Source organism: Entelurus aequoreus, linkage group LG04 (genome assembly GCF_033978785.1).
Source record: "Entelurus aequoreus isolate RoL-2023_Sb linkage group LG04, RoL_Eaeq_v1.1, whole genome shotgun sequence".
Taxonomy (NCBI): domain Eukaryota; kingdom Metazoa; phylum Chordata; class Actinopteri; order Syngnathiformes; family Syngnathidae; genus Entelurus; species Entelurus aequoreus.
In genome coordinates this window covers 10,200,824-10,212,411 of record NC_084734.1, presented here as the reverse complement: position 1 = coordinate 10,212,411, position 11,588 = coordinate 10,200,824, and positions in this window count along the sequence as shown.

The window sequence follows — 11,588 nt, the reverse complement described above, 5'->3', positions numbered from 1 at the left end:
CTATAAGTTAATTAACCAGCTACCACTTGACTTTACTCTGTGTGGGGGAGGTGATACACCCCCACATAACGCTACTCCCCACCCTTGCTTGGACCTTGGACTGGGATTGAACCCATGAACCCTTTGTTGGGAGCTAGCTGTTTAACCATTCAGCTATCCTCGGCCATACAATTACCAGATTTCCGGGCCCCAATGACATATATAATTGAGAACTGTCTCAGTAAACTTTCATTTAAAAGCTTAATTGCTCTGAGTGGATATTTAGTAGTTGTAGAGCGACCAGACTGGGATTGAACCCAGAACCCTTTGATTGTAAGCTAGCTGTTTAACCATTCAGCCATCCTTGCTCTTTTTGTTACCAGATTTCCGGGCCCCAATGACATATATAATTGAGAACTGTCTCAGTAAACTTTCATTTAAAAGACTAATTGCTCTGACTCGATATTTACTAGTTGTAGAGTGACCTGACTGGGATTGAACCCAGAACCCTTTGATTGGGAGGTAGCTGTTTAACCCTTCAGCTATCTTTGGTCTTCTAGAACAAAGTTTTCGGGCCCCAATGACACATTTAATTGAGAACCTGTCTCAGTAAACTATGATATAAAGCTGTAAGTGGGACTTGAACCCAGTAACCCTTGGTTAACAGTATTGATGTAACCCACTGAGCTACCTTGGGTTTTCTTAAGACCAGATGTAATGGTGAACCTGTGTCTGTAAACTATGATGGAGATGTGATAAAACACAGTCCACAACACTTTCTCCCATGACTCCTCTGGATCATCCAAATGGTCATTGGCAAACTTAAGACGGGCCTTAACATGTTCTGGTTTAAGCAGGGGAACCTTCCGTGCCATGCATGATTTCAAACCATGACGTTATTACCAACAGTGACCATGGAAACAGTGGTCCCAGCTCTTTTCAGGTCATTGACCAAGTCCTGCCGTGTAGTCCTGGGCTGATTCCTCACCTTTCTTAGCATCATTGAGACCCCACCAGGTGATATCTTGCATGGGGCTCCACTCCCATTGAGATTGACCGTCATGTTTAGCTTCTTCCATTTTCTAATGATTGCTCCAACAGTGGACCTTTTTTCACCAAGCTGCTTGGCAATTTCTCCGTAGCCCTTTCCATCCTTGTGGAGTTGTACCATTTTGTCTCTGGTGTCTTTGGACAGCTCTTTGCTCTTAGCCATGCTGAATGTTTGGCTCTTACTGATTGTATGGGGTGGACAGGTGTCTTTATGCAGCTAACGACCTCACACAGGTGCATCTGATTCAGGATAATACAGTGGAGTGGAGGTGTCACAGAACACTAATCAAAGATCTTGTTTGACGGGAGCACTGTACTGTGGAAAAATGCAGGTCAAAGATCCTTTCTGTGACAGGAGCACTCTGTTGTTTTAAATACATGTTACAAAACACAAATCAAAGATCATTGATCTGACTGGGATTGAACACAGAACCCTATGATTGGGAGCTAGCTGTTTAACCATTCAGCTATCCTTAGCCTTTTTTTACTAGATTTTGGGCCCCAATAACATATATAATTGAGAACCTTTAAACTATCATACAAAAGATTTATTCCTCTGACTAGATCTTTACTACCTTCAGAGTGACCTGACTGGGATTTGAACCCAGAACCCTTTGATTGGGAGCTAGCTGCTTTAACCATTCAGCTATCTGTGGTCTTCTTGAAAGGAGATTTCCGTCCCCAATGACATATTTAGTTGAGAACCTGTGTCAGTAAACTATGATATAAAAGAGTAATTTCTCTGACTGGATTTTTCCTAGTCACCAAACGATCAGACTGGGATTTGAACCCAGTCCCATTTGATTGGGCACTAGCTGCTTTGACCACTAAGCTATTCTTGGTCTTCTTGAAGCTAGATTTCGGGCCCCAATGACATATTTAATTGAGAACCTGTCTCACAAAATCACAATGATAGTGAAACAAAACACTAACTCCCTACTGGGATTTGAACCCAGTACCCCTTGCTTGGTGGCCAACAGTGTTAACCACTCAGCTATCCCAGGTCTTGCAGAACTAGATTCCAGGCCCTAATGACAAATATAATCGAGGACCCGTCTTAGTGAACTACGATGGAGGTGAACCAAAACTTTGGAGCTTTGTTAAGTTACTGATCAAGCAAATAGTCAATTATGACATTGCTGGTTTTACTGCTGTTGGGCAGCACACACACACAGAGTACTTACAAGCAGACACAGTGTGTAGACAGAAAAGGGAGAATGGACGCATTTTGGTGTAAAAAGTAAAGATGAAGGTGAAGTTATAACACTGAAACACCCTCAGGAAGAGCTGCTTTAAGACATGGCTAACTAGCTCGCAGCTAACACACATCCACAGTGTTTCAGCTACTTCTAAATCACTAATCCTGGCCTCCATGGCAACAAATAAAGTAAGTTTTTTACAAGTAGCATTATCACTGGAGGACGAGGAATACCTAAACATGCTTCACTACACACCGTAGGAGGATACAATATCTCACCGCCATCACAATGTAAACAAATGCCATGGGTGGATCTACACCTGACATCCACTGTAATGATACCAAGTACAAGAGCGTATCTAGTCGATACTACTATGATTACATCGATATTTTTTATCGTCACAAAATCTTTTTTCCTTTTTTAAAAATGTATATTATGTTTATAAAGTCAGTAATTACGTCCCTGGACACATGAGGACTATGAAAATGACCAATGTATGATCCTGTAACTACTTGGTATCAGATCGATACCTAAATGTGTGGTATCATCCAAAACTAATGTAAAGTATCAAAGAAGAGAAGAATAAGTGATTATTACATTTGAACAAAAGTGTAGATAGAAAATGTTGAAACAGAAAATAAGCAGATTTTAACAGCAAATGAACAAGTAGATTAATAATCAATTTTTGCAGTTTGTCCCTCATAATGTGTACAAAATAATAGGTAGATAAATGACACAATATGTTACTGCATACGTCAGCAGACTAATTAGGAGTCTTTGTTTGTTTACTTATTACTAAAAGACAAGTTGTCTAGTATGTTCACTATTTTATTTAAGGACTAAATGACAATAATAAACATATGTTTCATGTACACTAAGATGTTTTGTTCAAATAAAGCTAATAATGCAATTTTTTGTGGTACCCTTTTTTTTAGAAAAGTATCAAAATACATTTTGGTACCGGTACTGTTACGTAAGACGAAGGGGGAAGGAGACGGTACGACAGCAGGAGGTCTAGCTCAACGGGTTTTATTTGAGCTTGATGATTACGTCGGGTGTGTATGCTACTATGTGTGTGGATGCAGGGCTATGTGTAGAAGTTAACCAAATATAAGTTACCAGAGGTTATTGTAAGTGTGTGTTGGTGGTGGCAGCAAAGAAGTCCAGAGGGGCGAAGCAAAAGAGGTTCGTGATCCGAGCGAGGTCCGTGGGGGCAGGAGAGAGGCGTCCAGAAGTCCAGGTCCGAGTGCGGAGGTCGAGGAAGGCAGTCAGAGTCCAGGGGGAAGATCGGCAGGTGAGGCGCACGGCTCACTGCGGAGACACGGAGGTACTGTGGGAACAGGAGATGACAAGGACAAATAAGGACGAGGCACGAGGGAGACAAAGCGAGCAAAAGAGAGAGACACAGGTGAGGAGCCAGAGACGTGAAGCTTACTGAATCAGGGCTTTGTTCCGGCGTGGAGTAGTCAGTGGAGTGAGCCTTTATGCTGCTGCTTCTCGTCAAGACCAGGTGCGTTGATTGATGATTGCCGCCGGCTGTGGAGGCGCGTGGCCGCGGTCTGCGTGGCGCGTGCGGGGGCGTGTCCCGCGGTGCTTGCAGCGTAGCTTCGAGGAGCTCCTGCCGAGGAGGGAGAAGCAGACTGCGCGAGCGCCGTAACAGTGCCCCCCCTCTTATGCGAGGCTCTCGACGAGCGCCGGAGAGCTCCAGGGTTGACCTGATAGAAGTCCTCCAGAAGGGTGGGGTCAGCAAGGTAGGAGGCCGGCACCCAGGATCTATCCTCTGGACCATAACCCTCCCAATCTACCAAAAATACCAGGCCCCTACCTTGCCGACGGACCCCAAGGATCTCCTTGACGGTCCAAACTGGGTCACCGTTATCCAGAGGGGTAGGGTCAGGGGAAGAGAGTGGAGAACTGGAGACAGGCTTACTCTGGGATACATGGACCACCGGATGTCGCTTCACCGAGGGGGGTAGAGACAGACTAACAGATACTGTTGGATAAGCTCAGAGCAATCGGATTTAACAAAAACTCATGGAGCTGGATGCAATCCTACTTGGAGGGGAGGAAACAGGTGGTAGAGGTGAACGGCACCGTGTGTCCCCCCCCCTCTCAGTGAGCTGTGGAGTCCCCCAAGGCAGTATATTAGGGCCTTTATTGTTCCTGGTATACATAAACGACTTGTCATCGGCATGCGACTGTGAATTGTTTTTGTTTGCGGATGACTCGACCCTGCTGGTATCCGGCAAGAACAAGTCACAGGTGGAGAAAATCCTCAGTGCTGAACTCTGTAGAACTTGCACCTGGCTCGCTGACAACAAGCTATCCGTACACTTGGGTAAAACGGAATCCATCCTGTTTGGGTCCCACATCAACCTTAAGAAAGTCAATGACTTCACTATAAAAGTGGGTGACGTTGTTCTCACCAGGAAAGATGAGGTCACCTACCTAGGTTCCATTCTAGAGGCTAATCTTTCCTGTTATAAAATGGCAACCAAGGTAATCAAAAAGGTCAACCAACGAACGAGATTTCTCTACAGAATCTCCTCTCTGGTCAACAAAAGCACCTTGAGGATTCTGGTGGGAACTCTCGTTCAACCCTTTTTTGATTACGCATGCACCTCCTGGTACCCTAGTACCTCTAAAACCCTCAAATCTAAACTCCAAACATCCCAGAACAAGCTAGTCAGATTACTTCTAGACCTCCACCCCAGATCCCACCTCACTCCTACCCACTTCTCCAAAGTGGGCTGGCTCAGGGTGGAGAACAGAGTAAAACAACTTGCACTGAGCCTAGTCTATAAAATCCACTACACCTCCCTGAAACCGAAGTACATGTCAAACTACTTCCATAACGTAAATGACCGCCATAACCACAACACCAGGGGGAGCTCCACTAACCACGTTAAACCCAGATTCCGAACTAACAAAGGTCTTAACTCATTCTCTTTCTATGCCACATCAATGTGGAATGCACTCCCAACAGGTGTAAAAGAAAGCATAAGAAAAAGTATCTACATTTGATTGTTAACATTTGATTTATATATGTTTATTTTTGTAATATTTTTATGAATGTATTAGTCAATCAACAAAACAATACACAACAATGCAATCCAATTCCAAAAGCAAACCCGCCCCAGCAACACTAAGAACAGTAAACAGAGCAATTGAGGACACAAACATGACACGGAACAATCCAAATGTAGTGAAACAAAAATGAACATTATCGACAACAGCATCAATACTAGTAACAATATCAAAACAGCAGTGATTAAAAATCCCTCATTGACATTATCATTAGACATTTATATATATAAAAAAAAGAACAATAGTGTCACAGTGGCTTACACTTGCATCGCATCTCATAAGCTTGACAACACACTGTGTCCAATATTTTCACAAAGATAAAATAAGTCATTTTTTGGTTCATTTAATAGTTGAAACAAATTATTCTTGAGACAAGATTTCGGGCCCCAATGCCATATTTATTTGAGAAGCTGTCTCAGAAAATTTTGATATAAAACAATAACTCCCCAGTTGGAGCTTTCCTAGTCACTGTTGGACCATGACTTGGATTTGAACCTAGTACCCTTTGATTGGGAGCTAGCTGCTATAACCACTCGGCTATCCTTTATCTGCCAATTCACAGTTTTCGTGCCCCGATGACATAACCTGTCCTAGTAAACTAGGATATAAAACAGCAACTCTTCCAGTTGGAGCTTTCCTAGTCACTGCACGACATGACGTGGATTTGAAACCAATCCCCTTTGAGTGACAGCTAGCTGCCTTAACCACTCAACTATCATTGGTCTGCTGGAGCCAAGACTTCGGGCCCCAATGACATATTTAATTGAGAAACTGTCTCAGTAAACTATGATACAAAAAAGTAACTCCTCCAGCCGGAGTTTACCCAGTCACTGCTCGGCCATGACTGGGATTTGAACCCAGTCCTCTTTGATTGGAAGCTAGCTGCTTTAACCACTCAGCTACCCTTGGTTGGCTGAATTACACATTTTGGTGCCCCAATGACATATTTAAATGAGAACCTGTCTCAGCTAACTACAAATGGACGTGTAAAAAAACACTGACTCTTTTGGCTGGAGCCTTGTAACCTGACCGGGATTTGTACCCAGTACCCCTTGGTGCACAGTTGCCAGTGTTAACCACTCAGCTACATATATATACTGTACATACTGTATATGTATATATACATATACAAAAATTAACATTTACACCGTATATCTAAGGGCTGTCAAGTGATTAATTTGTTTTAATCAGATTAATCACACTCTAGATCTGTGATTAATCACAGATTATTTTTCTAGCATTTTTTAAATTATATATATATATATATATATATATATATATATATATATATATATATATATATATATATATATATATATATATATATATATATATATATATATATATTAGGGGTGTGAGACACTCGTGATTTAGGGCTATATAAGTACTGTGAAGTCTGGGAAGCTAAATAAGGCACACTTGGAAATAATGAATTTCTTTATGTGTGCAATTGCGGCAGAAGTCCACAGGAGGGCGCACGTTCCCTTCCAGAGTCTATTGCTGCCATTAAAAGACACTTGGGCAATAGCCAGAGGTGCACTCTTAAAACGAATGTGTTGGAAATAACACAATTTGTGTTGGTTTTTTTTACACATCTCCATGTCCAGAGGGGGACAACTCAATTTGTCAATTTTAACACATTAACTTTGTTACTTATATTAACACAGTAAATGTGTAGGTTTTAGTAACAAATGTTTGTGTTACTTAAATTAAACACATTTTGTGTATATTGGCAACACTTGTGTGTGTGTGTGTGTGTGTGTGTGTGTGCATGCTATGCTATATAAAAAAACAACATAATTGAAATTTAATTGGCATTTAATTCAAAAATTCCTTCTATTCATTACAAGTCACAACATTTAGGAAATAAGTCTGTATCTTGTCAGTAAGTGCAATTCAGAATCTCTCAGCTCATATTAGGGATGTCCGATAATGGCTTTTTGCCGATATCCGATATGCCGATATTGTCCAACTCTTTAATTACCGATACCGATATCAACAGTCGTGGAATTAACACATTATGCCTAATTTGGACAACCAGGTATGGTGAAGATAAGGTACTTTTTAAAAAAATGAATCAAATAAAATAAGATAAATAAATTAAAAACATTTTCTTGAATAAAAAAGAAAGTAAAACAATATAAAAACAGTTACATAGAAACTAGTAATTAATGAAAATTTGTCAAATTAACTGTTAAAGGTTAGTATTATTAGTGGAGCAGCAGCACGCACAATCATGTGTGCTTACGGACTGTATCCCTTGCAGACTGTATTGATATATATTGATATATAATGTAGGAAGCAGAATATTAATAACAAAGAAACAACCCTTTTGTGTGAATGAGTGTGAATGGGGGAGGGAGGTTTTTTGGGTTGGTGCACTAATTGTAAGTGTATCTTGTGTTTTTTATGTGGATTTAATAAAAAAATTAAAAAAAATTAAAAAAAAACACAGATACTAATAAAAAAAAACGATACCGATAATTTTCGATATTACATTTTAACGCATTTTTCGGCCGATAATATCGGCAGACCGATATTATCGGACATCTCTAGCTCATATACATCAAGTGGCAAAGCATCAGTTGCATCTTTCAGATTCATCACTTGAAATTAGTCTTTTTAATCACATAAGTGTGAAGGTGTTCATCAAAAATAGTTAACAGTGAGAACTCTCAACAAAATGAACACCTCATCACGGTCAGAAAAGGTTACAATATACACTGTCTCTCCAAAGATATGTTTGTTGTCCAGATCACATTTGAAGGAAAGCACACAACCAGGTGTGTAGCAATGACCAAATATAGACACACAACTGATACTCAAAATGTTTAAATCATTGATTGAAACTTTATTAGTAGATTGCACAGTAAAGTACATATTGCATACAATTGACCACTAAATGGTAACACCCCAATAAGTTTTTCAACTTGTTTAAGTCGGGGTCCACTTATGTCCACAGGCTGCCATTTTTTTCAATCAACAACTCCTACTTTACCAACCAGGCAAGGTTACAAGCCCAATACAATTTATTTATTTTTTATTTTTTTATTTTTTTTATAATGTCCTGCCCAGCTTCTCGGGCAAATCATATAGCAGATGTAGATGCCCGTATCGGCTGTTCAGATTTACTTTACAAAAGAGAAGTGTAGGATACTTCTCTTGTTGCCTTACTTGTATTTTGACTTTATTAAATGTATTTATATTATCATTTGGTGCAGCCGGGCCGGAGCAGGAGGGGATAGAAAGAGGAAAAAAGGAAGACAGAGGGGGGAAGTGTGGGGACAAGAGGGGGATTAGACAGAGAGACAAAAACAACAACAGCAAACACAACAACAACAACAACAGAGCAACATCAGCAAATACGACATGTACAAATATGATGGTAAAAGTAATAGCAAATAAGCAGTTAGCGAAAATAAATAAAAAAATACATAAATGACAATGAGCATTATTACACTAAAAATGGAGCAATATGAATACCAATAGAAATAGTGCTATTGATAATAAACAATACCAATACTTTACCTTTATTATCAACAATACAATTGTTCAAATGCAACAATACATATACGTAATGATAACTTGAGATACGAAAGAATGCAGAAAAATGGAGGGGAAGAAAGAGAAGCAACCTACATTAACCTTGTAGATTGTTATAGTAACAATAGGTTAAGCTTTGTCAGTGTGCCATGTGTTATACCCAGTTTACCCTAGGGCAACAACGTTAATATATGTTTGATGAAACGTGATTATGTGCATGAGTGTATGTGTGCATATGTACTTGTATATGTACAGTATGTGTATGTGTGTTTGTACAGTGAATGTATATGTACAGTATGTGTATATGTGTGTTTGTACAGTGAATGTATATGTACAGTATGTGTATATGTGTGTTTGTACAGTGAATGTATATGTACAGTATGTGTATGTGTGTTTGTACAGTGAATGTATATGTACAGTATGTGTATATGTGTGTTTGAACAGTGAATGTATATGTACATGTATGTGTATATGTGTGTTTGTACAGTGAATGTATGTGTAGTATGTCTATGTGTGTGTTTGTACAGTGAGTGTGTATGTACAGTATGTGTATATGTATGTTTGTACAGTGAATGTATATGTACAGTATGTGTATATGTGTGTTTGTACAGTGAATGTATGTGTAGTATGTCTATGTGTGTGTTTGTACAGTGAGTGTGTATGTACAGTATGTGTATATGTATGTTTGTACAGTGAATGTATATGTACAGTATGTGTATACAGTATGTTTGTATAATGAATGTGCGTGTGGATGTACGAACTTTGAGTGTGTAAATATGTACTGTATTTATTTGCATTACAGCATTATTCACATGTGAATAATATAAATACAGTCTATTATACAGCATTATTCACATGTGAATAACATAAATACAGTCTATTATACAGCATTATTCACATGTGAGTAATGTAAATAGTCTATTATATGGCATTATTCACATGTGAGTAATGTAAATAGTCTATTATATGGCATTATTCACATGTGAATAACATAAATACAGTTATTATACAGCATTATTCAAATGTGAATAATATAAATACAGTCTATTATACAGAATTATTCACATGTGAATAACATAAATACAATCTATTATACAGCATTATTCACATGTGAATAATATAAATACAGTCTATTATACAGCATTATTCACATGTGAGTAATGTAAATACAGTCTATTATATGGCATTATTCCCATGTGAATAGTATAAATACAGTCTATTATACAGCATTATTCACATGTGAATAATATAAATACAGTCTATTATACAGCATTATTCACACGTGAATAATATAAATACGGTCTATTATACAGCATTATTCACATGTGAATAATATACAGTCTATTATACATCATTATTCACATGTGAATAATATAAATACAGTCTATTATACAGCATTATTCACATGTGAATAATATAAATACAGTCTATTATACAGCATTATTCACATGTGGATAATATAAATACAGTCTATTATACAGCATTATTCACATGTGGATAATATAAATACAGTCTATTATACAGCATTATTCACATGTGGATAATATAAATACAGTCTATTATACAGCATTATTCACATGTGGATAATATAAATACAGTCTATTATACATCATTATTCACATGTGGATAATATAAATACAGTCTATTATACAGCATTATTCACATGTGAATAACATCTATTATACAGCATTATTCACATGTGGATAATATAAATACAGTCTATTATACAGCATCATTCACATGTGAATAACATCTATTATACAGCATTATTCACATGTGGATAATATAAATACAGTCTATTATACAGCATTATTCACATGTGGATAATATAAATACAGTCTATTATACAGCATTATTCACATGTGGATAATATAAATACAGTCTATTATACAGCATTATTCACATGTGAATAACATCTATTATACAGCATTATTCACATGTGGATAATATAAATACAGTCTATTATACAGCATTATTCACATGTGAATAACATCTATTATACAGCATTATTCACATGTGGATAATATAAATACAGTCTATTATACAGCATTATTCACATGTGGATAATATAAATACAGTCTATTATACAGCATTATTCACATGTGGATAATATAAATACAGTCTATTATACAGCATTATTCACATGTGGATAATATAAATACAGTCTATTATACAGCATTATTCACATGTGAATAACATCTATTATACAGCATTATTCACATGTGGATAATATAAATACAGTCTATTATACAGCATCATTCACATGTGAATAACATCTATTATACAGCATTATTCACATGTGGATAATATAAATACAGTCTATTATACAGCATTATTCACATGTGGATAATATAAATACAGTCTATTATACAGCATTATTCACATGTGGATAATATAAATACAGTCTATTATACAGCATTATTCACATGTGAATAACATCTATTATACAGCATTATTCACATGTGGATAATATAAATACAGTCTATTATACAGCATTATTCACATGTGAATAACATCTATTATACAGCATTATTCACATGTGGATAATATAAATACAGTCTATTATACAGCATTATTCACATGTGGATAATATAAATACAGTCTATTATACAGCATTATTCACATGTGGATAATATAAATACAGTCTATTATACAGCATTATTCACATGTGGATAATATAAATACAGTCTATTATACAGCATTATTCACATGTGAATAACATCTATTATA